The sequence below is a fragment of the Pristis pectinata genome, chromosome 39 (assembly GCF_009764475.1).
Source record: "Pristis pectinata isolate sPriPec2 chromosome 39, sPriPec2.1.pri, whole genome shotgun sequence".
Lineage (NCBI taxonomy): Eukaryota > Metazoa > Chordata > Chondrichthyes > Rhinopristiformes > Pristidae > Pristis > Pristis pectinata.
In genome coordinates this window covers 529,090-553,881 of record NC_067442.1, presented here as the reverse complement: position 1 = coordinate 553,881, position 24,792 = coordinate 529,090, and the positions used below count along the sequence as shown (strand labels likewise).

At 50.8% G+C, this 24,792-nt stretch overlaps 2 long non-coding RNA genes across 2 annotated transcripts in view; one reads left to right on the top strand and one right to left on the bottom strand.

Annotated features, from left to right (window-relative positions):
• The window catches only part of LOC127587215 (uncharacterized), a 22,043-nt gene extending 8,955 nt beyond the window's left edge, over positions 1-13,088 (bottom strand). Inside the window, exons 1-3 of the long non-coding RNA XR_007958756.1 lie at positions 12,942-13,088; positions 6,403-6,474; positions 3,551-3,645 (exon numbers count right to left, since the gene is read on the bottom strand). This is a non-coding gene — a long non-coding RNA (uncharacterized LOC127587215). The remainder of the gene's footprint in view (positions 1-3,550; positions 3,646-6,402; positions 6,475-12,941) is intronic.
• Positions 12,856-24,792, top strand: part of LOC127587214 (uncharacterized) — a 24,821-nt gene continuing 12,884 nt past the window's right edge. Inside the window, exons 1-3 of the long non-coding RNA XR_007958755.1 lie at positions 12,856-13,025; positions 14,967-15,190; positions 16,774-16,910. This is a non-coding gene — a long non-coding RNA (uncharacterized LOC127587214). The remainder of the gene's footprint in view (positions 13,026-14,966; positions 15,191-16,773; positions 16,911-24,792) is intronic.

Sequence of the window (24,792 nt, the reverse complement as noted above, 5' to 3'; positions counted from 1 at the left end):
CAACCACCCATTTACACTGATCCTGCTTCATTTTCAAATGCCTTGAATACACTCAGTGTCCGATCCTCCTCAGCTGGCTTGGGCAGAGGATTCCACAGACTCCACCCCCTCTGGGAGAAGAAGTCTCTCCCCATCTCTGTCCCAAATGCCCATCCGCAGGGCAAACACCTTTCCCACATCTACACTGGGTAACCCCTGAAGAATTTTGTAACTCTCAATTAGATCACCTCTCACTGTACATGCCAGACAGTAACAGCCTCGCTTGTTTAATCTCTCCTCAGCTGACAAACCCGTCATCCTGGATTCAATCTGGTAAATCAGAAACACACAGCAGAACAGCCCAGAAACAGGCCATTCGGCCCACCATGTCTGTGGTGACCATGAAGCCAATCTAACTGATCCAATCTGTCTGCACATGGTCCATATCCTGCCAGGACTGGGACACAAATGCAAGGATGTAAAGCTGAGGCTTTATAAGGTGTTGGTCAGACTGCATTTGGAATATTGAGAGCAGTTTTGGGCCCCGTATCTAAGGAAGGATGTCCTGGTCCTGGAGAGGGCTCACAGGAGGTTCACAACTATGATCCTGGGAATGAAAGGCTTAATGTATGAGGAGCATTTGATGGCTCTGGGCCTGTACTCAATGGAGCTTAGAAGGATGACGGGGGATCTCATTGAAACCTCCCAGATACTGAAAGACTTGGATAGAGCGGATGTGGAGAGGATGTTTCCATCAGTGGGAGAGTCCAGGATCTGAGGGCACAGTGTCAGAATAGAGGGACGTCCCTTTACAACTGAGATGAGGAGGAATTTCTTCAGCCAGAAGGCAGTGAATCTATGGGATTCGTTGCCACAGACGGCTGTGGAGGCCAAGTCATTGAGTGTGTGTAAGGCAGAGATTGATAGGCTCCTGATTGGTGAGGGGGCAGGGTTAAGGGTCACAGGAGAAGGGGGTTGGAAAAAAAATCAGCCATGACTGAATGACGGAGCTGACTCGATGGGCCGAGTGGCCTAATTCTGCTGCTGTATCTTCTTCCTGTTCATGTGACAGTCTAAACGCCTCTTAAGTGTTGCTATCCTCCCTGCCTCCACCACCTCCTCTGGCAGCCCGCTCCAGGCACCCACCACTGTCTGAAAACAAAAACTTGCCTGGAACATACCCTTTAAGCTTTTCCGCCTCTCACCTGATGAGGATGTTGCCAGGACTCGAGGGCCTGTGTTATATGGGGTGTTTGGGCAGGCTAGGACTTTATTCCTTGGAATGTAGGAAACTGAGGGGTGACCTTACAGAGGTGCACACAATCATGGGGTGCACAGATTGGGTGAATGTACACAGTCTTTTTCCCAGGGAAGGGGAACCAAGAACCCGAGGGCAAAGGGTTTAAGGTGAGAGGGGAAGGATTTAAAAGGGATCTGAGGGGCAAATTTTTCACGCAGAAGGTGGTTGGTGTATGCAACAAGCTGCCACAGGGAGTGGTACAGGCGGGTATGATAATGACATTGAAAAGACAGTGGATAAGAATAGGGATTGGATAGATGGATATGGGCCACACATGGGCAAATGGGAGTGGCTGAGGTGGGAACCTTGTCTGGCATGGACGAGTTGGGCTGCTTCATGCTCTATGACGATGACTATGCCCCCTTGTATCCCCCCGGGAAAAAGATTCTTAACGTCTGTCCTATCTATGCCTCTCATACTCTCAAACCTCTATCAGGTCTCCCCTCAGCCTCCTCCGCTTCAGAGAAAACAACCCACGTTTGTCTGACCTCTCCATATAGCTCATGTCCTCCAATCTAGGCAGCGTCCTGGTGAACCTCTTCTGCGCCCTTTCCAAAGCCTCCACACCCTTCCTGTAACGGGGCGACCAGAACTGCACACAATACTCCAAGTGCAGTCTGACCAAAGTTTTATCCAGCTGCAGCATGACTTATGCAGCTGCAACAGGGCCTCCTGACTTTAATACTCAATGTCCCGACTGATGAAGGCAAGCATGCCGTATACCTTCTTTGCCACCCTATCAACCTGTGCAGCCACTTTCAGAGAGCTGTGGACTTGGAACCCAATGTTGAACTTTGTCCTAAAATTGAACAGGAAGAAAATACTGCAGAACTGCAAAGAAGTTTGGCACAGCCAAGGAATCTCCATGTTCCGACACGGCAGAGAAGGAGTCCATTTCGGCCCCTTGGGTCTCTGCTGGTCAACCCCACAGCCCGATTAAACTACCAGCTGGATGTGGGAGGAAACGGGGGTGTGTTGGGGGTAAGCGGGAGAACGTGCAAACTCCACGCAGACAGTAGTGGGGATCCGGAGTGAACCCAGGTCTCAGGAACTGCGAGGAAGCAGCTCCGCCGACTGCGCCTCTGTGCTGCGGGAAAGGAGCACGTCACAGTCCAGGACAGGAACAGGCCCTTCATCCCACCGTGTCTGTGCCGAACATGATGCCGAGTTGAACTACATCCCTTCTGCCTGCACACGGTCCGTCTCCCTCCCTTCTCTGCACATTCATGTGTCTAAAAGCCTCTTGAACCCCTCTATTGTATCTGCCTCCACCCCCACCCCTGGCAGCACATTCCAGGTACCCACTACTCCCTGTGTAAAAAACTTGCCCCACACATCTCCCCCTCTCACCTTAAATACGCGCCCTCCGGTATTTGACATTTCGACCCCGGGTAAAAAGATTCTGACTGTCTACTCTATCTCTGCCTCTCATAATTTTATAAACCTCCATCAGGTCTCCCCTCAGCCTCCGCCGCTCTAGAGAAAACAACCCAAGTCTATATAACCTCTCAAAGCATATGCCCTCGAATCCAGGCAGCATCCAGGTGAACCTCTTCTGCACTTTCTCCAAAGCCTCTACACAAGGTGGAATTTCAAAGAGCATTTTTAACCAGTTGACCAGGCTACCCTGTGTGATAACAGAATATTGTATGCAGTTCTGGTCACCACACTGTGGGAAGGATGTGAAAGCTGCCCAGGGGGCAGAAAAGGCAGAGGACGTTCACGGGACTGGAGGGCTTGGGTTATAAGGAGAGGCTGGACAGGCCGGGACTCATTTCCCTGGAGTGAAGGAGGCTGAGGGGTGACCATATAGAGGTTTATAAAATTATGAGGGGCATGGATAAGGTGGATGGTGACAGTCTTTTCCCCAGGGTACAGGGAAAGACTGTGACCTCACCTTGGAGTTCACCTCGAACCTATGCCCTCTAAAGCTAGAGGGCAGAGGTTTAAGGTGTGGTTTAAAGGGAACTTGAGGGGCAATTTTTCACCCAGAGGGTGGCGGGTATATAGAATGAGCCGTCAGAGGAAGTGCTGGAGGTGGGTACATTACAACATTTAAAAGACCTTTGGACAGGTCCATGGATAGGAAAGTTTTAGGCGGATATGGGCCAAATGGGACTACCTTACATAGGCACCTTGGTCAGCATGGATGATTTGGGCCGAAGGGCCTGTGGTCTGTGCTGTGCAGGTCTGTGACTGCAATTTTAAAAAGTTAGACAACAATGAAGAAACAAACGGGCCTCATCCCCAGAACTAAACGTGAACCTTTACCTCGTGCAGCCAGATCCAGGCGGTGAGCTTCCTCTGCACCGGGAATGCACAATCCCACAGTGGTTTCTGTGAACCGGGTCATCCCCTGGTCACTCCTGAAACAGGAAACCGGTGATAATCATCAGGTTTGTGCTGCAGGACTCAAACAAACAGAACACACAGAGCGCAGAAAAAATCCCCAAGGAAGGAAATACCAGGAAACAAATGGAAAGGGACCATTGAAGGCTTTTTTTAAACACACAGGCAGAAGGAATGAGATGGAGGGTCAACAGGGAAGTCAGCAGGAGGAGGATGAGGCACGGCTGAGGACTCCAGAATCAGATCCTGACTTGGATGTCGTGAAATTTGTTGTCTTGAGGCAGCAGTACAGTGCAAAGACAGGAAATTACGATAAATTACAAAACAAATAATTAGTTCAAAACGAAAAGGAATAACTAGGTAGTGTTCATTGACCGTTCAGAAGTCTGATGGCGGAGGGGAAGAAGCTGTTCCTCAATCGCTGAGTGTGGGTCTTCAGGCTCCTGTACCTCCTCCCCGATGGCATTAATGAGAAGGGGGCATGTTCCGGGAGGTGAGGGTCCTCAGTGATGGATCCCGCCTTCTTGAGGCATCGCCTCAGTTTGTAGCTACACTGCAGAGGCTGAGCTTGTTTCGAGAGAACAGAGGGGGGATGTGGGACACTAAATCAGGGAGCATAAATTTAAGAGGGTCTGGATAGTATAAATGGAGAGGACAGAGGGGTCAAAAATTAGGGCACAATCATTGCATTAAGGATGAGAGGAGAAATGAGTAAAGTAAATCACTGAAGAGGGTGATGACAGCCCAGAACCCACTAACGTAAGGAGTTGAGGAGGACGCAAATGCTTTACCCTTTTGCTGTAATTTCTCTTCAATAAGTTCCTCGTTCAACACACAAGATGCTGGAGGAACTCAGTGGGTCGGGCAGCATCTGTGGAGGGGAGTGGACAGTCGAGGTTTCGGACCGAGACCCTTCATCCGGACGGGAAGAGGAGAAGGGAGATGGTCAGTGTGAAGGGGGTGAGGATGAAGGGGTGGGGAGGTGACAGGTGGGTCCAGGTGAGGAGGGGTGAGGGGCAGATGGGGGAGGGAAGGGTGGGAATAGCGACAGAGGCTCGGGGGGGGGTGGGAGGGGGAGGTGACAAGGGGCTGCAGATGGTCGGGTCGGTGGAGTGTGGAATCAGGGGAGGGAGGTAGGGAGGGCAGATGGGAACAGTGGGGGGAGGACACCCAGTGGGAAGGGTGTGTGGGTGATGGGCAGATGGGAGTCAGTGGAAGAGGGGAAAGAGACAGGTTGATGGGGGGCTCGGGTGGGTGTAGGAGGAACTGGGTAGATCAGGAGGAGAGAGAAGGGACAGAGGGGGAGCAGGTGACCAGAAGCTGGAGAATTCAATGTTAGTGCCATCGGGTTGTAGACGGCCCAGGGGGACATGAGGGGCTGTCCCACTATCTGCAGCCCTTTGTCACCTCCACCTATCACATCCCCACCACCCCCAACCCCCCAACAGCCTCTGTCACAATTCCCACTCCCTGCTCTTCCAGCTGCCCATCACTCCCTCCTCACCTGGATCCACCTATCACCTGCCAGCCCTTGCCCCACCCCCTCCCTCCACCCCTTTACACTATCTCCCCTCTGTCTTCCAGTCCAGGTGAAGGGTCTCGGCCTCGACTGTCCACTTCCCTCCACAGATGCTGCCCGACCCACTGAGTTCCTCCAGCATCTCGTGTGTTGCTTCACACTCCAGCATCTGCAGTCTCTTGTGTCTGAAATCCTTGCTGCCCCCCACCTACCGATTTCTGCACAGAAGGTCCCACATTAACTTGCCTTTCGGTGTGTGGAAAGGTTGTGTTTTCTCTGCACCCTGATCTTTCACGTTTTGGCCAATTAATTAAATCCAGTAACAGTGAACTTGTGGGACTTAGAAGGAGCTCCTGATTGTGTGTGTCTGTGTCTATGTGTGTCCGTGTCTGTGTTTCTATGTGTGTGTGTGTGTGTGTGTGTGTGTGTGTGTCTGTGTGTACACGTGTGTCTGTATGTGTGTGTCTGTGTGTATGTCTATGTGTCTGTGTCTGCGTGTCTGTGTGTGTGTGTATGTGTTTGTGCGCGCGTGTGTGTGTGTGTGTGTGTGTGTGTGTGTGTGTGTCTGTGTGTACACGTGTGTCTGTATGTGTGTGTCTGTGTGTATGTCTATGTGTCTGTGTCTGCGTGTCTGTGTGTGTGTGTATGTGTTTGTGCGCGCGTGTGTGTGTGTGTGTGTGCACGTGTGTGTGTGTCTCTGTGTATGTCTGTGTTGCACGTTCTCCCTGCGAACATCTGGGTTTCCCCCGGGTGCTCCGGTTTCCTCCCCTCCCACATCCCAACGACGTGCAGGTTAACTGACCTCCGCAAATCGCCGCAGTGTGTAGGTGACGGGTCGAATCTGGGTGGAGTTGTTGTGGATGTGGGGAGAATGAAACAGGATTGGTGTCAATGAGTGGCCGAGGGTCGGCATGGACTCAGTGGGCCAAAGGGTCTGTGTTCATGCTGCATCTCTCTGTGATTCACAAACTTAACAACGTCTCCCACTTCCAAGGTCAACTCTTACAGAAACTGGTCAATCGTCCCACAGGCTAGATTATTCCTCAGTGTTGTTGGGTATACGTAAGAGAGATGGTTGGAGGGTTATAAGTGGGATGGGACTGGAGGGATTACTCTGCTGCCATGAACATGATGGGCCGAATGGCCTTGGTCATAACAAGAAGTAAGCACTTCTCTTTCAGGGAAATACACCGGGTGCCAATTGCAACAGCTTTACCTGCCGGTGATGATGCTACAAACTGTGGCGTTAACAAACCTTGTGACGAAGGAGCAGGAGCACTGACAGTCACAGCGGTGTAGATGGACCCTGGAGAGGATCATACGGCATCTGCAAACAAACAGAGCGACCCACTTCAAATGAAAATTGAAAAGAAAATGGCAGATGCTCAAAATCCGAAGCAGAAACAGAAAGTGCTTTAAAAATCTCAGCAGGTCAGGCAGCATCTGGGAAGAGAGGAACAGTCAACATTTTGAGTCTGCGATCCTGACAAAACATTGAGTTCAGAATCAGATTTACTATCACTGATGCAGATGACGTGAAATTTGTTGTTCTGTGGCAGCAGTACAGTGCAAAGATGTAAAGTCACTATAAGTTGCAAAGATAAATAAATAATGCAAAACAGAAGGAATAACAAGGGAGAGTTCATGGGTTCACGGACCGTTCAGAAATCTGATGGTGGAGGGGGAGAAGCTATTCCTGAATTGTTGAGTGTGGGTCTTCAGGCTCCTGTACCTCTTCCCCGATGGTAGTAACGGGAAGAGGGCATGTCCCGGGTGGTGAGGGTCCTTAGTGATGAATGCCGCCTTCTTGAGGTACTGCCTCAAGATCCCTCACCACCAGGCTGAAGAACAGCTGCTTCCCTTCAACCATGTGGTTCTTGAACCTACCAGCACAACCCGAATCACTACTTCAGTTCAGCAACACTGGGACCACTTTGGACTTTGTTCTTCTTCATTCTAATTGTGTTCCTTCTTGTAAAAATTGTGTATAATTTATGTTTTTTTCTGTGAATGCTGCTTATCTGATGCTGTGTGCCTGTGATGCTGCTGCAAGGAAGTTTTTCATTGCACCTGTGCACACATCTACTTGTGTGTGTGACAATTGACTTTAAAGATGTCCTCAACGGCGGGGAGCGTTTCTCTTTCCTCAGACGCTGACCAATCTGCTTTAAAGTTAGATGGGAGAATTTGCGTAAAGTCAGATTTCCATAAGTCAGGTTTTCCGTAACCCAGCAAGCCCCTGTACCCACATAGTTGGGTGTGAATGCAGCAAAATTCGGAATTGGGAAACGTGCATAAAATACTTTGAAACAGCAACAGAAAATGCCAAATACCAGAGGGCATAGCCTTAAGGTGAGGGGGGCAAGCTTAATGGAGATTGACGAGATGTTATTTCTTTTACACAGAGAGCAGTTGATGCCCAGCACAGCTGCTAGGGGTAGTGGTGGAAGCAGGTGTTTCAGAGCATTTAGACAGACACATGAACAGGCCAGGACTGGAGGGGCACAGACCATGTCTGGGCAGATAGGATGAGTTAGATCGGCATTATGGTCGGCACAGACATGGTGGGCCGAAGGGCCTGTTCCTGTGCCGTACTGTTCTGTGTTCCAGTCCGCAATTCCAAGGCCAGTGTTACACAGTACTGCGGAGTAGGGAGAGAACAAAATAAAAGCTCCTGGAATTAACAGGGCTGTGGCAACGCAGTGATGGGGCAGGTTAAGGTGCAGAAAGGAGACAGCAAAGACGGCCCAGTTGATCTGGTGTCAGTGAAGAAGATGAGGTGGTGTGCATGGCCATGGTTAGTCCCACTTCAAGGTGTGGTAGAGAGGCTCCCCCAGGAGGCCAGGATTGGGATCCCACTTATTAACGACCTTGACTGAACAAACGTCAGCAACAAGAAGCATTTTCAGTGTGCTGCCATTCACTGTGTACTTTCCCCCGACATCTGACCTCGCATAGTGCAACACCTCACACTTGCTCAGATTACACTCCATCTGCCACTTCTCTGCCCATATCTGCAACTGGACTGCATCCAGCTGTGTCCTTTCACAGCCCTCGGCGTTGTCCACAACTCGACTGATCTTTGCAGACTTGCTAATCCACCCATCTACATTTTCACCCAAGTCATTGATATATATATATCACAAACATGTCACTCTAACTACCTGCCTGGGCCAGCCTGTCAGCTGGGAGAGGAATGAGATCTGATCACTTACTGGACAAACAAGGTGATAGAATCACTAAAAACGCTCGGGAGTTAATGTCTGCCTGTTCAATAAACCCTCAGGGCACTGACAGCTTTTTGAGGAATCTGATGTAAGACGAGAAACACTGTTTGCTCAGTTATGTTTGGTTCTGCCTTTCACTTATAACGTGCCCCCACTTTAGATCATGTGGTGCTCAAACAGCCTTTTGTTCAACCACTCTGCTCGGACAAGTCACATGGAAAAACGAGCCAAAGTGCTCCAGGGAGGCCAGATGGGAAAGAAAACCAAAGGCAGGCAGAGTGAGGCGGGGAGGCAGAGGAGCCAGAGCTGGGGATGATTCCAGAGTAGGGGACTGGGGCGGTCAGGAAACCAGAGGGGCCAGAGCTGGGGATGATTCCAGAGTAGGGGACTGGGGCGGTCAGGAAACCAGAGGGGCCAGAGCTGGGGATGATTCCAGAGTAGGGGACTGGGGCGGTCAGGAAACCAGAGGCGCCAGAGCTGGGGATGATTCCAGAGTAGGGGACTGGGGCGGTCAGGAAACCAGAGGGGCCAGAGCTGGGGATGATTCCAGAGTAGGGGACTGGGGCAGTCAGGAAACCAGAGGCGCCAGCCGCGAATTTAATCGTGAAGTGATATTTTAGTCATGTAAGAGTTATACAGTAGGGAAACAGGCCCTTGGGCCCAACTGGTCCATGCTGACCAAGGTGCCTATCTAACCTAGTCCCACCTGCCTGCATCTGGCCCATATCACTCTGAACCTTTCCTATCCGTGGACCTGTCCAAATGTCCTTCAAACATTATAATTGTCCCCGCCTCTACCACTTCCTCTGGCAGCTCGTTCCACACACCCACCACCCTCTGGGTGAAAACCCTGCCCCTCAGGACCCCTTTAAATCTTTCCCCTCTCACCTTAAACCTGTGCCCTCTGGTTTTAGACTCCCCCACCCTGGGGAAAGGACTGAGACCATTCACCTCATCTACACCCCTCATGGTTTTATAAACCTCCATGAGGTCACCCTTCAGCCTCCTTCACTCCAGGCAAAACAGTCCCAAACTATCCAGCTCCTTCTCGCTCCAGCCCTGCAGTCCCGGTAACATCCTGGTGAATCTTTTCTGCCCCTCCTCCAGTTCAATCACATCCTGCCTGCAGTGTGGTGACCAGACCTGCACACAGTAAGTGCGGGTGTTTTGGGACAGATGCAGCCAATGCCGTCAGGGTCAGACCCCATCGACGGAGGGGTGGAACTTGCCCAGCAGGTACGAACCAAGCAGCAAGCAGACTTTTAAGCTGCTGTTTAGTCGTCCACTCGGGTCAGGAACGGCCCCAGTGGCGCAGCGGGTAGAGCTGCTGTCTCCCGGCCCCAGAGACCCGGGTTCGATCCCGACCTCCGGCGCTGCCTGTGTGGAGTTTGCACCTTCTCCCTGTGACCCCATGGGTTTCCCCCGGGGGCTCCAGTTCCCTCCCATGTCCCAACGACGTGAGGGGTTGGTGGGTTACGGCTGCTGTAAATCCACACATCCCCCTCCCGGTATGTGGGTGAGGGGGAATCTGTGAATATAACAAGATGGGACTCCTGCAGGATCGGAGTAGATGGCTGGTTGATGGCCAGAATGTGTAGGATGGGCTGAAGGGCCTGTTTCTGTGCTGTATCCTCTCTCTGTGACCCCATTCCTCCCCTAGTATCTCGGCCTGTTCGTCAGGTCATCAGACTCAGGGAAAGACTCAGCGTGGAAACAGGCCCTTCGGCCCACTGAGTCTGTGCTAACCCTCCACCACCCATTCACACAAACCAGAAACAGGCTCTTCGGCCCACTGTATCCATACTGACCCTCAAGTACCATCTGCATTAAGTCGCGGTTACCACAGCTTGGTCCATAACCTTCTACACCTCTGGCCAAGCTTTTGACCACGCACTCAATTCTTTTTCTCTCTCGCCTACCCTTTCTTCGTTCAGGGGGTTCAGACAAGGTTGGCAATGCTGGGGTTTCTTCCCATCCCAAACCGTCCGAGAACGGAGGAGTTAAGGGTCACGCACATCGGGATCTGGAGTCAGACACTGACAAGAGCAAGTAGGAACACCACAGCTCTCTCCCCGAACAACTGGGTCAACTGATACAAAAGCAGGTTTGGCCACTTGGTCCCCAGACGGTGATCTGCCTGACAGCCTCAGCACCACATTCTGACACCTCTACCCATCTCCTTCTCATATATATTCAGCAACTTGGCCTCGACAGCTCACTGGCTCACTGTGTTCTGCATTTCTTACCCTGTAGCCTGAGGAGTTCCAGGTGAAGGGGCCTAGGGAAAAACCCTCCCTCATTGAGCCTGCCTCGACCTGTCAGACCTCTATGAGTTTCACTGGGATCCTCTCCATTTTCCCTGAGGCTCCAGTGAATGAAAGCATGTTCGATCCAATCTCATCAGAGGGGATGGGGGAGGCCGGAGCAAGAGCCAGGTGTGGGGCTGGGGTTTCACCCATAGGAGGTCAGGATCAGCAAAGGTTTGGTTTGCAGCCAAGGCTAAGGTCAGATTGCTGGAATGTTTCAGCTGCTTTTGACAAAATGGGACATGCAAGTTGGATCTCACTGGATTCTGTTTCCTGCTCCCTTCAAACTCAATGACCTGCAGCTTTTAAACGCACCCATGTTACTGAAAAATTCATTGTCCTGCTGCGTAACAGGGAGATAAAGGGAAATAAACGAAGTGTGTCGGCTATTGACCAGGATTAACAGCCCAGAAAATCTGCCACACCGCCACCAACAAAGTGCCGAGGATGGAAGGTTTTTGGATGTTTACTGTATGTCCTTTCTGAAGTAAGAAGACTAAAACCTCACACACAAAAGCTGGCTTGGTGGTAGCAGGCAGAGGGTGGGAGTGGAGGGTTGTTATTCAGACTGGAGGCCTGTGACCAGTGATGTGTCGCAGGGATTGATGCCTGGTCCCCTGCTGTTTCTGATCTGCATTAATGGTTTGCAAGGGAATGCAGGTGACGTGATTAGTAACTTCGCAGGTGACAACAAAATTGGTGGTGTGATGGACAGTGAAAAAGGTTCAGGTTACCACAGGGTCCAGATCATCTGGGAAAGTGGGCAAGGAAATGGCCGATGGAATTTAACTCAGACAAGTGTGAAATGATGCATTTTGAGAGGTTAAACCAGGTCAGGACATACACCGTGAGTGGCAGGGCCCTAGGGAGTGTTAATCAACAGCAGGGCTTTGGGATACAAGTACCTAGTTGCCTGAAAATGGTGACAGGGTGCTGAAGGAGGTACATAGCATGCTTGCCTTCATCAGTCAGGGCAGTGAGTACGAGAGTTGGGATGTCACAGTACAGCACAGGAACAGGCCCTTTGGCCCACGATGTTGTGCCAAACTGATTAAACTGGTAAGTAAATGCCCAACTAAACTAATCCCTTCTGCCTGCACAATATCCCTATCCCTCAATTCCCTGCACATCCATGTGTCTGTCTCACATCCTCTGAAACATCTCTATCGTATCTGCCTCCAGCACCACCCCTGGCAGCACATTCCAGGCACCCACCCCTCACTGTGGAAAAAGACCTGCCCGCCCATCTCCTTTGAACTAATCCCCTCTCACCTTAGATGCATGCCATCTGGTATTAGACATTTCGACTTTACAGTAAATTTATGTCTTTGTGCTGTACTGCTGCTACAGAACAACAAATTTCATGACACATAAGTCAGTGATAATTAACCTGATTCTGACTCTTGTTGAAGTTGTACAAATTGTTGGGTAGGCCACATATGGAGTGTCGTGCGCGATTCTGGTCACCCAGCTCCAGGAAGGGTGTCATTGAGCTGGAGAGGGGGCAGGCAAGATTCACGAGGATGTTAATGCGACAGGAGGGCTTGAGTTATGAGGAGAGACCGGATAGTCTGGGACTGTTTTCCCCGGAGCGAAGGGGGCTGAGGGGTGACCTGACTGAGGTTTATAAAACCATGAGGGGCGTAGATAAGGTGGATGTTCATAGTCTTTTCCCCAGGGTGGGGGAGTCTAAAACTAGAGGGCACAGGTGTAAGGTGAGAGAGGAAGATTTAAAGGGGACGTGAGATGCAACTTCTTTACCCAGAGAGGGGTGAGTATTTAGAACAAGCTGCCAGCGTAAGTGGTAGAGACGGGTACAATTACAGCGTTTAAGACACTTGGACAGGTACATGGATGGGAAAGGTTCAGAGGGATGTGGCCGATGGGATCAGCTCAGGCGGGCACCCTGGTTAGCATGGACGTGTTGGGCCGAACGGTCTCTTTCCGTGCTGTACGACTCCATGTGTGCTCTCGCCAAGGATCTGTCCCTGGTTCACCCAGTCATCCCGGACACCGGGGGGCGCTGCGGGAGGACCTCCCAGAGGTGGGGGACACCCGACCAGTCCGCCCGGACACCGGGGGGCGCTGCGGGAGGACCTCCCAGAGGGGAGACACCCGACCAGTCCGCCCGGACACCGGGGGGCGCTGCGGGAGGACCTCCCAGAGGGGAGACACCCGACCAGTCCGCCCGGACACCGGGGGGCGCTGCGGGAGGACCTCCAAGCCCCGGCGCGGCCGCCCGCTGCCCCGCTGCCCCGCACCTCGCCGCCGCCGCCTTCGCCTCGCCGCCTGCCCGGAGGGTGGGGCCGAACCTCCCCCCGTCCGCCCGGGGGACCGGGTCTGAGGTAACACAAAACCACCGGTTCGGTCGCCAGCGGCGCCTCGGTTCTCCCCTCCGGCCCCGACATGGCCGGCGTCCATCTCCCTCCGACGGCCTGACGTCATCACGTCGGTCACGTGGGACAGCGGGAGGACATTCGGCCCTTCGGGCCGCTGCTACCCCATTCCCCAGTATCCTGGCCGATCCACTGCCTCGGCGCCACTTTCCTGCTCGGAATCAGATGCGGGTTTATTATCAGTGACTGAAGCTGCGTGAAGTTTGTTGTTTGCGCTGGAAGCAGAGCAGCGCAAAGGATTAAAGTTGGTTTAAATTACAAAAATAGTGGAAAACAGAGGAATAAGGAGGTGGTGTCCGGGGACGGTCCGAAATCTGATGGAAAATTGGGAAATTGGTTTATCGTTGTCACATGTTCCGAGGTACAGTGAGAAACTTTGTTCTACATGCCATCCAGACAAGCCATTTCATCACTAAAGTGGACTTTGTTTTTTTGTTCTAATTGTGATTTTTTTGTAATGTAAAATGTGTATAATTTATGTTTAATTTATGTTTTTTCTTGTGAATGTTGTGTCTCTGATGCTGTGTGCTTGTGATGCTGCTGCAAGTAAATTTTTCACTGCACCTGTGCACACATGGATTTGTGCATCTGACAATAAACTCTGATATCAGTGCATTGAGGTAGTAACAGAATGCAGAATAAAATGTCACAGTTGCAGAGAAAGAGCAGTGCAGGCAGACAATAAGGTACAAGGCTATAATGAGGTAGATTGTGAGGTCAAGAGTCCACCTTATTGTACTGGGGAACCATTCAATAGTCTTATAACAGCAGGATAGAAGCTGTGCCTGAGCCTGGTGGTCCGTGCTCTCAGGCTTTTGTATCTTTTACCCGATGGGAGAGAGGAGAAGAGAGAATGACTGGGCTGGGAGGGGTATTTGATTATGCTGGTTGTTTTATCGAGGCAGCAGGAACTGTAGACAGAGTCCATGGAGGGGAGGCTGGATTCTGTGACGTGCTGAGTCAGATGGCTGAGGGGAAAAAGCTGTTTCTGAATCATTGAATCCATCCCCAAATCCCTGGATTCCCTCCATTTGCAGAAGTCCATCCAGCTCTTATATTGCCTTCAACTTGCACTTGAATATAGAACACAGAACAGTACAGCACAGGGTCAGGCTCTTCAGCCCACAATGTTGCTCTGTTAATTAAACACCTAACTAAACTAATCTTTTCTGCCTGCACATAGTCCATCTCCCTCCATTCTCTGCACATCCATATGCCAATCTAAGAGCCCCTTAAACCCCTCGATCATATCTGCCTCCACCACCACCCCTGGCAGCACATTCCAGGCACCCACCACTCTTTGTGTAAAAAAAATATGCCCGCACATCTCCTTTGAATTTTCCCCCTCTCACCTTCAATGCATGCCCTCTAGTATGAGACATTCCGACCCTGGGGAAGAGATACAGTAATGTCGTTCTGTTTATTTTGTTGTGTAAGTTATGCACAGTTTATGTTAATTGATGCTTCACTGTGCTGCTGCAGTAAGCTGATGTTCATGTCATTTCTGCTCTGGGTATGTTTGCCCATGACAATACATTTGAAGTTGAACTCTATTTTCTCCAAGTCAGAGAGTAATAATTACAGAAACAGGCCCTTTGGCCCAACTCGTCCATTCTGCCTACCTGAGCTAGTCCCACGCCTGCGTTTGGCCCATATCCCTCTAAACCTTTCCCATCCATGGACCTTTCCAAGTGTCTCTTAAACATTGTTAATGTACCTGCCTTACCCACTTCCTCTGGCAGCTCGTTCCATGTATGGACCACCCTCTGGTTCCCTTTAAATCCTTCACTGAAACAGCCCCTTCAGCCCACTGAGTTCATGCTGACCTCCAAGCCCATTGATACTCATTCCACCTTTATTCTTCCTGTATATCCATCTATTTCCCCCCAGATTCTGCCTCTCACCCACACACCGGGGGCAATTCACAGTGGCCGATTAACCCACCAACCCCGCACGTCGTTGGAACGTGGGAGCGAACCGGAGCACCCGGGGGAAACCCACACCGTCACAGAGAGAATATGCAGACTCCACGCACACAGACAGTGCTGGACGTTGGGATCAAACCTGGGTTTCCAAGGCTGGAGGCTCAATGACTGACCCACCACACTCTCCGGGTAAGAGATTCACCCTCTGTTTGAAGGAATTTCTCTTCTCTCAGTTTAGTTTAGACCAGGTGGGAGTTAAGCAGTCTCATTTCTGACAGACCACCCTGAGAACATGGAACAGTCCAGCACAGGAACAGGCCCTTCGGCCCACAATACCTGTGCTGACCAGGATGAGAAGTTAATTGAAACTTGACCCTGTGAATGTGTCCGTGGGAGTGACTGACCCAGTGAATATGTCCCTGGTGTCCTCGCCTGGGTTAACGTTTCCCTGGGTGTGCCTGACCCGTGTGACACTGGTGAAACCGGTTTAATAAAATTATTGTCCTGTAATTTGAAATGTCAGTATTTTTGCATCCTAGTTCTGCTTTGAAGTTTTGTACTGCAAAGAACTTGAAGAATATTACCTTCCTTCTCCAGCTAATACCTTCATACTGTTGTGACCCAAGGCACTCTGTGGCTAAAGAGGAGTGGAAGTTTACGGGGAACAGGATAGCTGTTGAAATGGAGGCCAGGATTAGATATTATCGAATGGGAGAGCAGGATGGAGCACCTTCTCTTGTGGAGAGTGTTGTAGAATGGAGAGACCTAAGGGTACAGGTGCACAGTTCCCTGGAGGTGGTGACACAGGGAGACAGGGCGGTGAAGGAGGTGTTTGGTTTGCCTGCATCAGTCAGAATATTGAGTACAGGAGTTGGGATGTCCCGTTACAGCTGTACAAGTCATCGGTGAGTCCGCACCTGGAGTACTGTGTGCAGTTCCGGTCGCCCAGCTATAGGAAGGGTGTAATTGAGCTGGAGGGGGGGCAGAAAAGGTTCACGGGGACGTTCCCGGGACTGGAGAGCTGGAGTTATAAGGAGAGGCTGGACAGGCCGGGACTGTTTTCCCTGGAGCGAAGGAGGTTGAGGGGTGACCTTATGGAGGTTTATAAAACCACGAGGGGCATAGATAAGGTGGGTGGTCACAGTCTTTTCCCCAGGGTGGGGGAGTCTAAATCTAGAGGGCACAGGTTTAAGGTGAGAGGGGAAAGATTTAAAGGGGATCTGAGGGGCAGGTTTTTCACCCAGAGGGTGGTGAGTGTGTGGAACGAGCTGCCAGAGGAAGTGGTAGAGGCAGGTACAATTAAATTTAAAATATATTCAGACAGGTCCATAGATGGGAAAGGTTTAGAGAGATATGGGCCAAATGGGACTAGTTCAGGCAGACACCCTGGTCAGCATGGACGAGTTGGGCCGAAGGGCCTGGTTCTGTGCTGTCTGACTCTGTGATTGTCTGTTCCATGAAAGTTAATCTCTTTCATGTTTTGCCCTCCTGAATCAGCTGCGTCTTCCTGGGCTGCAGCTGCCTCATGAGGTGATATTTGATGGAGCAGCCGGTACTTTCAGACCCTGGGTCAACCTGCCGCTGGTTCTGCAGGGGGAGAGGTCGCCTCACATCCAGCTAGCAAGACTCGGGTGAGGAGGCGGCCCGGTGGTGTCAGAGCGGTGGGTGTCAGAGGCAGGTGACGGGGGTCACTCTGCAGAGAGCCACGCTCATCACATTCTCTGAGCTGGGGAGTGGCTGTATCCTATTCACGTGGGAACATTTCTCCACAGAGCGGTGGGGAAGGAGTTAAATCTGGACTGGCCCCTGTTTGACCGTGAGGACCAGCCCTGCTCACGTGCCTGGCGACGGGGAAGCAGAGGGCGTCACGGGTTGGGAATATCGGGAAAACAACTCAGTCAGCAGCACAGTAAGTCAACACATTGGGTGCTGTCGATGACAGCTCCTCTCAAAGTGCTGTAGCTGGTTTTGAACCTCGGGTTAACAGCGCCCAGCATCTGTCTGCAGTTGCGTTCACTGGTCAGGTGAGGTCTTGGGACGCAGGAGAATGAGGGGCGTTTAAAATTGTGAGGGGCATGGATAAGGTGGATGGTAACAGTCCTTTCCCCAGGGTGGGGGAGTCCAAAACTAGGGGGCATAGGTTTAGGGTGAGAGGGGAAAGATCGAAAAGGGACCTGAGGGGCAACTTTTTCACCCAGAGGGTGGTGAGTGTACAGAACGATCTGCCAGAGGAAGTGGTTAAGGCAAGTACAATAGTATTTAAGAAGCACTTGGATAGGTACATGGAGAGGTGGGGCCTGGAGGGATATGGGCCAAATGCAGGAAATTGGCGGAGGGCACCATGGTTGGCAGGGACTGGTTGGGCCGAAGGGCCTGCATCTGTGCTGGATTGCTCCATGGCTCCACTGGGAAGGAAGCAGAGGTGCTGGAGAGGGGAAAGATAATATTCTCGATGTGGACCTGGGACAAACAGGTTGTGAGTGTCAGGGGAGAGTTAACAGATTGGGACATTTGTTCAGAGGAAGCTGAGGAGTGAACCTTCAGCGAGGTGGATCACAGAGACCAGCAGCATGGTCACAGACCCTTCAGCCCACTGAGTCCGTGCCAACCCCTCAAACTTCCATTGACACTAATCCCATATTTTACTCCTCCCACACATCCCCACCAACTCCACCCCTCCCCCCTCCGCCCCCCAGATTCTACCCCTCACCCACACAGTAGGGGGGCATGTCATTGGGAAGTGGGCGGGAACCGGAGTCCCCGGGACAACCCATGGGGTCAAAGGGAGAATGAGCAGACTCCACACACGCACACACACACACTTGTAGACACATGCAGACGCACACACACACACACACACACACACACAAACACACACACACTCTCTCACTCACACACATTCACACACACAGACACTCATACACACAGACACACACACAGACACACTCTCACACTCACTCGCGCACGCACGCACACACACACACACACTCTCTCTCTCACTCACACACATTCAGACACACAGACACTCATACAGATACACACACACACACACACACACACACACAGAGGTTGGGATCGAACCTATGTCACTGGGGAGACCGGCTCCACTGGCAGACGTTTCCACCTGTGGGGAAGGGCAGAAGCAGAGGCTGTCAGTGTCGGAGTCACCAGGAAATCCAGTGGGGAATTCGGAAGAAACTTCCTTACCCAGGAGCCCTGAGGATCCGGAGCCCCTGCCTCCAACCGGGAGAGGGTGAGGGTGAACAATACGGGTACAGATGAAGCAAACTGCTGGAGGAACTCAGCAGGTCAGGCAGCATCTGTGGAGGCAGAGAGATGGCCTCTGGAACTGAGACCCGGTGGGTTTCGGGGAATCCCAGGAACTGGGGTCTCTGTGGGTTTCTAGGGAACATGGCAAATATCAGCCGTGGGCCAGATACCAAATGATCGGGACTTTTGAATAGTCCCAGGGTGAATTATCGGAGTTTTACTGCACTGCCAAAATAACAAGAGGTGCAGTACTGCATTCTTGGGTTAATTGTCTCAGTACACTGATCCTGAACCCTGGTCAAAAGTGCTTCACAACTTTGCTTTCTGAGGTGACACATGTTTCAGTGAAGTCAGGAAGAGGTTTTTTTTAAAGCACAACTTGGAAAACTGCCAGGTGTATTGGTGGCTTCAGCACTTTCATGATGCTGACATTGTAACAATGCAGAAATCAGTGCCAGACGCACAGCTAATGCTTTTGTTATCTGGTCAGTAAGAACGCAAGGCACAGGCTTATCAGTTGGAGCCAGCCTGCTGCAGGAGATTGGGTGAGTGTGTGACAGGGTGGGGGGGGGACAAAGTTAACCCTGTCGTAACGGGGCACGTTCCAAGGGAATGAAAATGCGTCTCGAACTGTATTTGGAATGGCTGGCATTCATTTTCAGAGGACTAGAACATAAAAGTGACGATGTACGGCTGAGGAGTTGGTCAGACCACATTTGGAATATTGTGAGCAGTTTTGGGCCCCTTATCTAAGGAACGATGTCGTGGGACCCTGGAGGGTCCAGAGGAGGTTCACAAGAATGATCCGGGCAATGAAAGAGCTTAACATGTGAGGAGCATTTGATGTCTCTGGGCCTGTACTTGATGGGGTTCAGCATTGAACCCTCCCAGACTCTGAGTGGCCTGGACAGAGCGGACGTGGAGAGGATGTTTTCATCAGTGGGAGAGTCCAGAATCCGAGGGCACAGCCTCAGAATAAAGGGACGTCCCTTTAGAGATGAGATGAGGAGGAATTTCTTCAGCCAGAGGGCGGTGAACCTGTGGGATTCGTTGCCACAGAGGGCTGTGGAGGCCAAGTCATTGGGTGTATTTAAGGCAGAGATAGATGTTCCTTATTGGTATTGGTTATTATTGTCACCTGTACCGAGGTACAGTGAAAAGCTTGTCTTGCATACCGATCGTACAGGTCAATTCATTACACAGTGCAGTTACATTGAGTTAGTACAGAGTGCATTGAGGTAGTACAGGTAAAAACAATAACAGTACAGAGTAAAGTGTCACAGCTACAGATAAAGTGCAGTGCAATAAGGTGCAAGGTCACAACAAGGTAGATTGTGAGGTCAGAGTCCATCTTATCGTATAAGGGAACCGTTCAATAGTCCTATCACAGTGGGGTAGAAGCTGTCCTTGTCTAGTGGTACGTGCCCTCAGGCTCCTGTATCTATTGGTGAGGGGGTGTTAAGTATTACGGGGAGAAGGCAGGAGAATGGGGTGGAAAAATAAAATCAGCCATGATTGAAAGGGAGAGCAGACTTGATGGGCCAAATGGCCTAATTCTGCTCTTATATCTTCTGGTCTTGCGGTGATCTTAAAATTTAAGGCAAGTTCCCTCAGCCTTTCCCTGATGGAAACTCTCATACAATGAAAACAGAAAATGATGGAAATACTCAGTAGGTGAGGCCACATCTGTGCAGTGAGAGAAGGAGAGAGGGAGAGAGAAAAGGGGAGAGAGAGAGAGAGTGTTTCATCAGGACTGGTAAGGAGATAGAAGAGGCTCATTAAGATGCAGGGAGGGAGGAATGTATCTAAAGGGGTGAAACTGGGGTGAGCATGGGGAAAAGCTGTAAACAAGGTTATCTGGTCAACGAGTGGAGGGGAGCAGTTAGAGAGTGAGAACCCACACTGGTCTGACTGAGGGGTCAGCGGTGGAAAGGGTGAGCAGCTTCCTGGGACTCAATGTCTCGGAGGATCTATCCTGATGCAATTGTGAAGAAGGCACGCCAGTGGCTCTACTTCGTTAAGAGTTTGAGGAGATTCAAAAATTTGATGCATCATCAAAGACTTTTGCAGATTTCTATAGTACGGTGGAGAGCATTCTGACTGGTTGCATCGCCGCCTGGAATGGAGGCTCCAATGTGCAGGATCGAAAGAGGCTGCAGAGGGTTGTAGACTCAGCCAGCTCCATTACGGGCACAACCCTCCCCACCATCAAGGACATCTTCAAGGAGTGGGTGCATCCGTCAGAGAGAACACAGACAGAGGGAGCTGCAAAACACAGAGCAGGAGGACATGCCCGGCAGGTCAGGCAGGGCACATCCTCCTCTCCCGGGGAGAAAAACCACAAGCTAATACCACATAGGAATGACTGACACGGACAGAGAAATCAAGTTACCTGAAGCTGTAGAATTCAGCATTGAATCCAGAAGGCTGCAACCGGCCCAGACAGAAGATGAAGCTGTTCCTCACCTTGTGTTGGCCCTCGCTGTGACAGTGCAAGAAGTCACAGACAGGGAGGTAACAGGGAGTGGGATGGGGAATTAAGGTGGCAGGGGACGGGAAGTTTGGGGTCGCCCTTTGCGGACTGAACCAGTTGGTCTGCAAAGCTGTACTCCGATCTGTGTGTGGTTTCTCCGATGTGGAGGATCATTCGGTTCAACTCTCCCACCTTGATTGGAAGATGAGGGGTGTATAGGGGTGGGCATCTCAGGGGAGCCCTGAACGTGGCTGCACAGGTCCATAGGGGAGGTAAAAAAAGGCGTGCAGCATGCTTGCCTTCATTAGTCGGGGTGATGAGTTCAAGAGTCGGGACGTTATGTTGCAGCTTTATAGAACTCTGGTCAGGCTGCATTTGGAGCATTGTATTCAGTTCTGGTTGCCCCATTACAGGAAGGGTGTGGAGGCTTTGCAGATGGTGCAGAAGATGATCACCAGGATGCTGCCTGGATTACAGGGCATGAGCTTTAAGGAGAGGTTGGACAAACTTGGGTTGTTTTCTCTAGAGCAGCAGAGGCTGAAGGGAGACCTGATAGAAGTTTATAAAATTATGAGAGGCACAGACAGAGTAGACAGCCAAGATCTTTTTCCTATGGTCGAAATGTCTAATACTAGATGGCATGTACATAAGGTGAGAGGGGGTAAGTTCAAAGCAGATCTGAGGGGCAAGTTTTTTTTTACACAAAGCATGGTGGGTGCCTGGAATGTGCTGCCAGGGGTGGGGGTGGAGGCAGATACGATCGAGGGGTTTAAGAGGCTCTTAGGACAAGCACATGGATGTACAAAGAATGGAGGGAGATGGACATTGTGTGGGCAGAAGGGATTAGTTTAGTTGGGCATAAAATGACTCATTTAATTAGTTCGGCAACACATTGTGGGCTGAAGGGCCTGTTCCTGTGCTGTACTCTTCTGTGATCTGTACTCTGTGTTCTCTGGGTGTGATTGGATACCAACAGAAAAATAGCCAGTGGATTTATTCTGGGGCTCTTTCATTAAGATACTCAGCATTGACCCACCAGTGGTCCCAAAGACCATACGGTTCCCCAGGGATGAGTGTTGTGTGTCCCAGAGTAAAGGCACAACAGAAGGGTGGCTGTGTTCATTCATCGTTCATGCCCCAACAAGCCACACTGCCCTCCCAGAAGATCCCACCTTTGACAGGTGCGTCCCACCACGACGGCACTTTGTAACCCTGACTCCAACACAGGAGTTAGCAGCCTCCACGCCCTCCGCGGAGGTCGAAATGATCTCTGGAACAGGCAGCTGGGTGAGTGATGTAGAGCAATTCCAAAAGTTGAGCAATTTCCTGGCATCCATTCGGGAAGAGGTTCCTTCAGTCGTACGGGATAATCCCATTCAGCCACACTCCGCAGGTTAATTTGTGCAGGAGCATTGCTTCCCTCTGCACTGCCTCTCAGGGATAAGTTTGCTCCCTTCAGGGTGATAACACTCTCAGGGTCGTACAGCACAGAAACAGGCCCTTCGGCCTAGCTGGTCCATGGTGCCACCTGAGCCAGTCCCATTTGCCCGCGTTTGGCCCTTATCCCTCTTCATGTTTCCCATCCACGTACCTGTCCAAGTGTCTTTGAAATATTGCTGTTGTGCCTGCCTCACCCACTTCTCACCCATGTGTTGATCCTACTTTGACCATCCCGTACTGAATGAGACTATTTGGCCCTTCATTCCTCTGCTGACTCATTGGCAACACTGTGACCACTTTGCACTATAATGGACTTTTATTTGTTCTAATTGTGTTCTTTCTTGAAAAAGTTGTGTCTAATTTATGTTTAATTTGTGTTTTTCTTGTGAATGTTACTTATCTGCTGCTGTGTGCCTCTGATGCTGCTTTAGGTAAGTTTTTCACTGCACCTGTGCACACGTGGACTCGTGCACATGACAATAAACTCGATTTTGACTTTGAAAGACCACTTCATTTTGTCCCACTTCCTTACACTTTCTCTCAGCCTTACAAATACCACCCAGAAATATCTGCCCAATTTCCTTGCGAGATGTAACACTACATCATCTCCAAGCACTTGCACCACAAAAAAAGATTTCTTTTTGGTTCCTTCTGGTTGAAAGAAATTAGAGGGCACAACAGCAGGTAACAGTTAGAGGAACTTTTACTTCCATGTGAGTGAACACTTAATGTCCACAGCTACTCTGGTGCATTGACTTTGCTCAGACAGATGGACTCAAAAATCAAGCGGTTTATTTTGTGCTAAGCCATTTATTTGCAGGATGTGTCTTGTGAATTACTCGATTATGTTTTGTACACGCGCATCAGAGTGCCCCAATCCCCTCGCAAAATTACAAGCCTCGGGACCCTGTATCATTGCAGCGAGATGACTTGCACAGTGATGCAACCCCGGAGATCCCCACCTCTGCCGCTGTCTGTGTGGAGTTTGCACGTTCTCCCTGTGACCATGTGGGTTTCCCCCGGGATCCCCAGTTTCCTCCCACATCCCAAAAGCGTGCAGGTTGGTACCGAGACAGGCCCATGAACAGGCAGGGAATGGAGGGATATGGACCACGTGGTCGGCAGGGACATGGTGGGCCGAATGGCCTGTTCCTGTGCTGTACTGTTCAGTGGTCCACACAGGGGCCACTGCAAATCCCCGGTGCGTAGGTGAGTGAAGCAAGCAGCGGCAGGACCTGAGCGGACATGTAAATGAGCGTGTGAGGGGTGGCAGGGAGGGGCCGAAGGGCCTGTTCCCACGTTGGGTCACTCTGAGGTTCTCTGTGTCTGTTCCTTGAATGCGGCGCAGATGCCCTTGAGTTTTGACGGCTGAGTGTTGAGACTGATGAAGCAGAGTGCTCGATTACGGCATTGAAGGTACAAGCACAGACCTAAAGCTAAACACAGCGCACTTCCCCAAACAGTAAACAGGACTTACAGTAGTGAAAATGAAAGTTGGAAACAGATACCAAATCAGTTTGTACAAAGTAAGGTTAAGGTAGAATTATTGTTGATGCATTTCTACTGCACAGTAATATTAATATTATTAATAATACTGCAAAATAACAATAAGAAAATCATATAACACACCCAGGAGTGTGTACTTCCACGCTTTCTGCCTGCAGATTCTGGTCCAGTTGCTTTGTGACTCCCAGCGGCAGCATCCCCTCGTTCTCCTCCTGAGTGGAAAATTGGAAATGGAATGAGGGTCTGGCGTGAGGTGGGAATGAAATGACTTGTGCTATCACGGAGAACTCTTCTGGCCGAGGGACAGATCAGTCACCGAAGTAGCTGCCCAACTGGCACAAGGAAACAGGGAAGTGTTGTTGCAATTATCCAAGGTGTGGGTGAGGCCGCTTCTGGCTCACCGAAGTTAGGGAAGGTATCAACTGCCATTGGAGGTGATCCACAAGGGGTTCACCGGGCATATGCCTGGGGTGAGAGGGTTGTCCTATCACGAGAGGGCTGGACAGGTTGTGCCTGTCAGCTGCAGGGTGCAGCAGATCGAGGGGTGACCTCACTGAAACATCTCAGACCCTGACGGGACAGGACAGGGGAGATGTGGAGATGTTTCCCCCAGTGGGAGAATGTCGATCCAGGGTAAATTGTAAATTGGTTTATTATTGTCACTTGTACCGAGGTACAGTGAAAAACTGGTTTTGCATACTGTTCAACAGATCATCTCATTACATCAGTGCATTGAGGTAGTACAAGGGAAAACAATAACAGAATGCAGAATAAAGTGTTACAGTTACTGAGGAAGTGCAGTGCAGGCAGACAATAAGGTGCAAGGTCATACTGAGCTAGACTGTGAGGTCAAGAGTCGATCTTATTGTATAAGGGGACCGTTTTCAATAGTCTTATAACAGTGGGATAGAAGCTGTCCTTGAGCTGGAGGTACCTGCTTTCAGGCTTTTGTATTTTCTGCCCGATGGGGGGGAGAAGAAGAGAGAATGTCCAGGGTGGGTGGGTCTTTGATTACATTGGCTGCTTTACCGAGGCAGCAGGAAGTGTAGACAGAGTCCGAGGAGGGGAGGCTGGTTTCCGTGATGTGCTGAGCTGTGTCCAC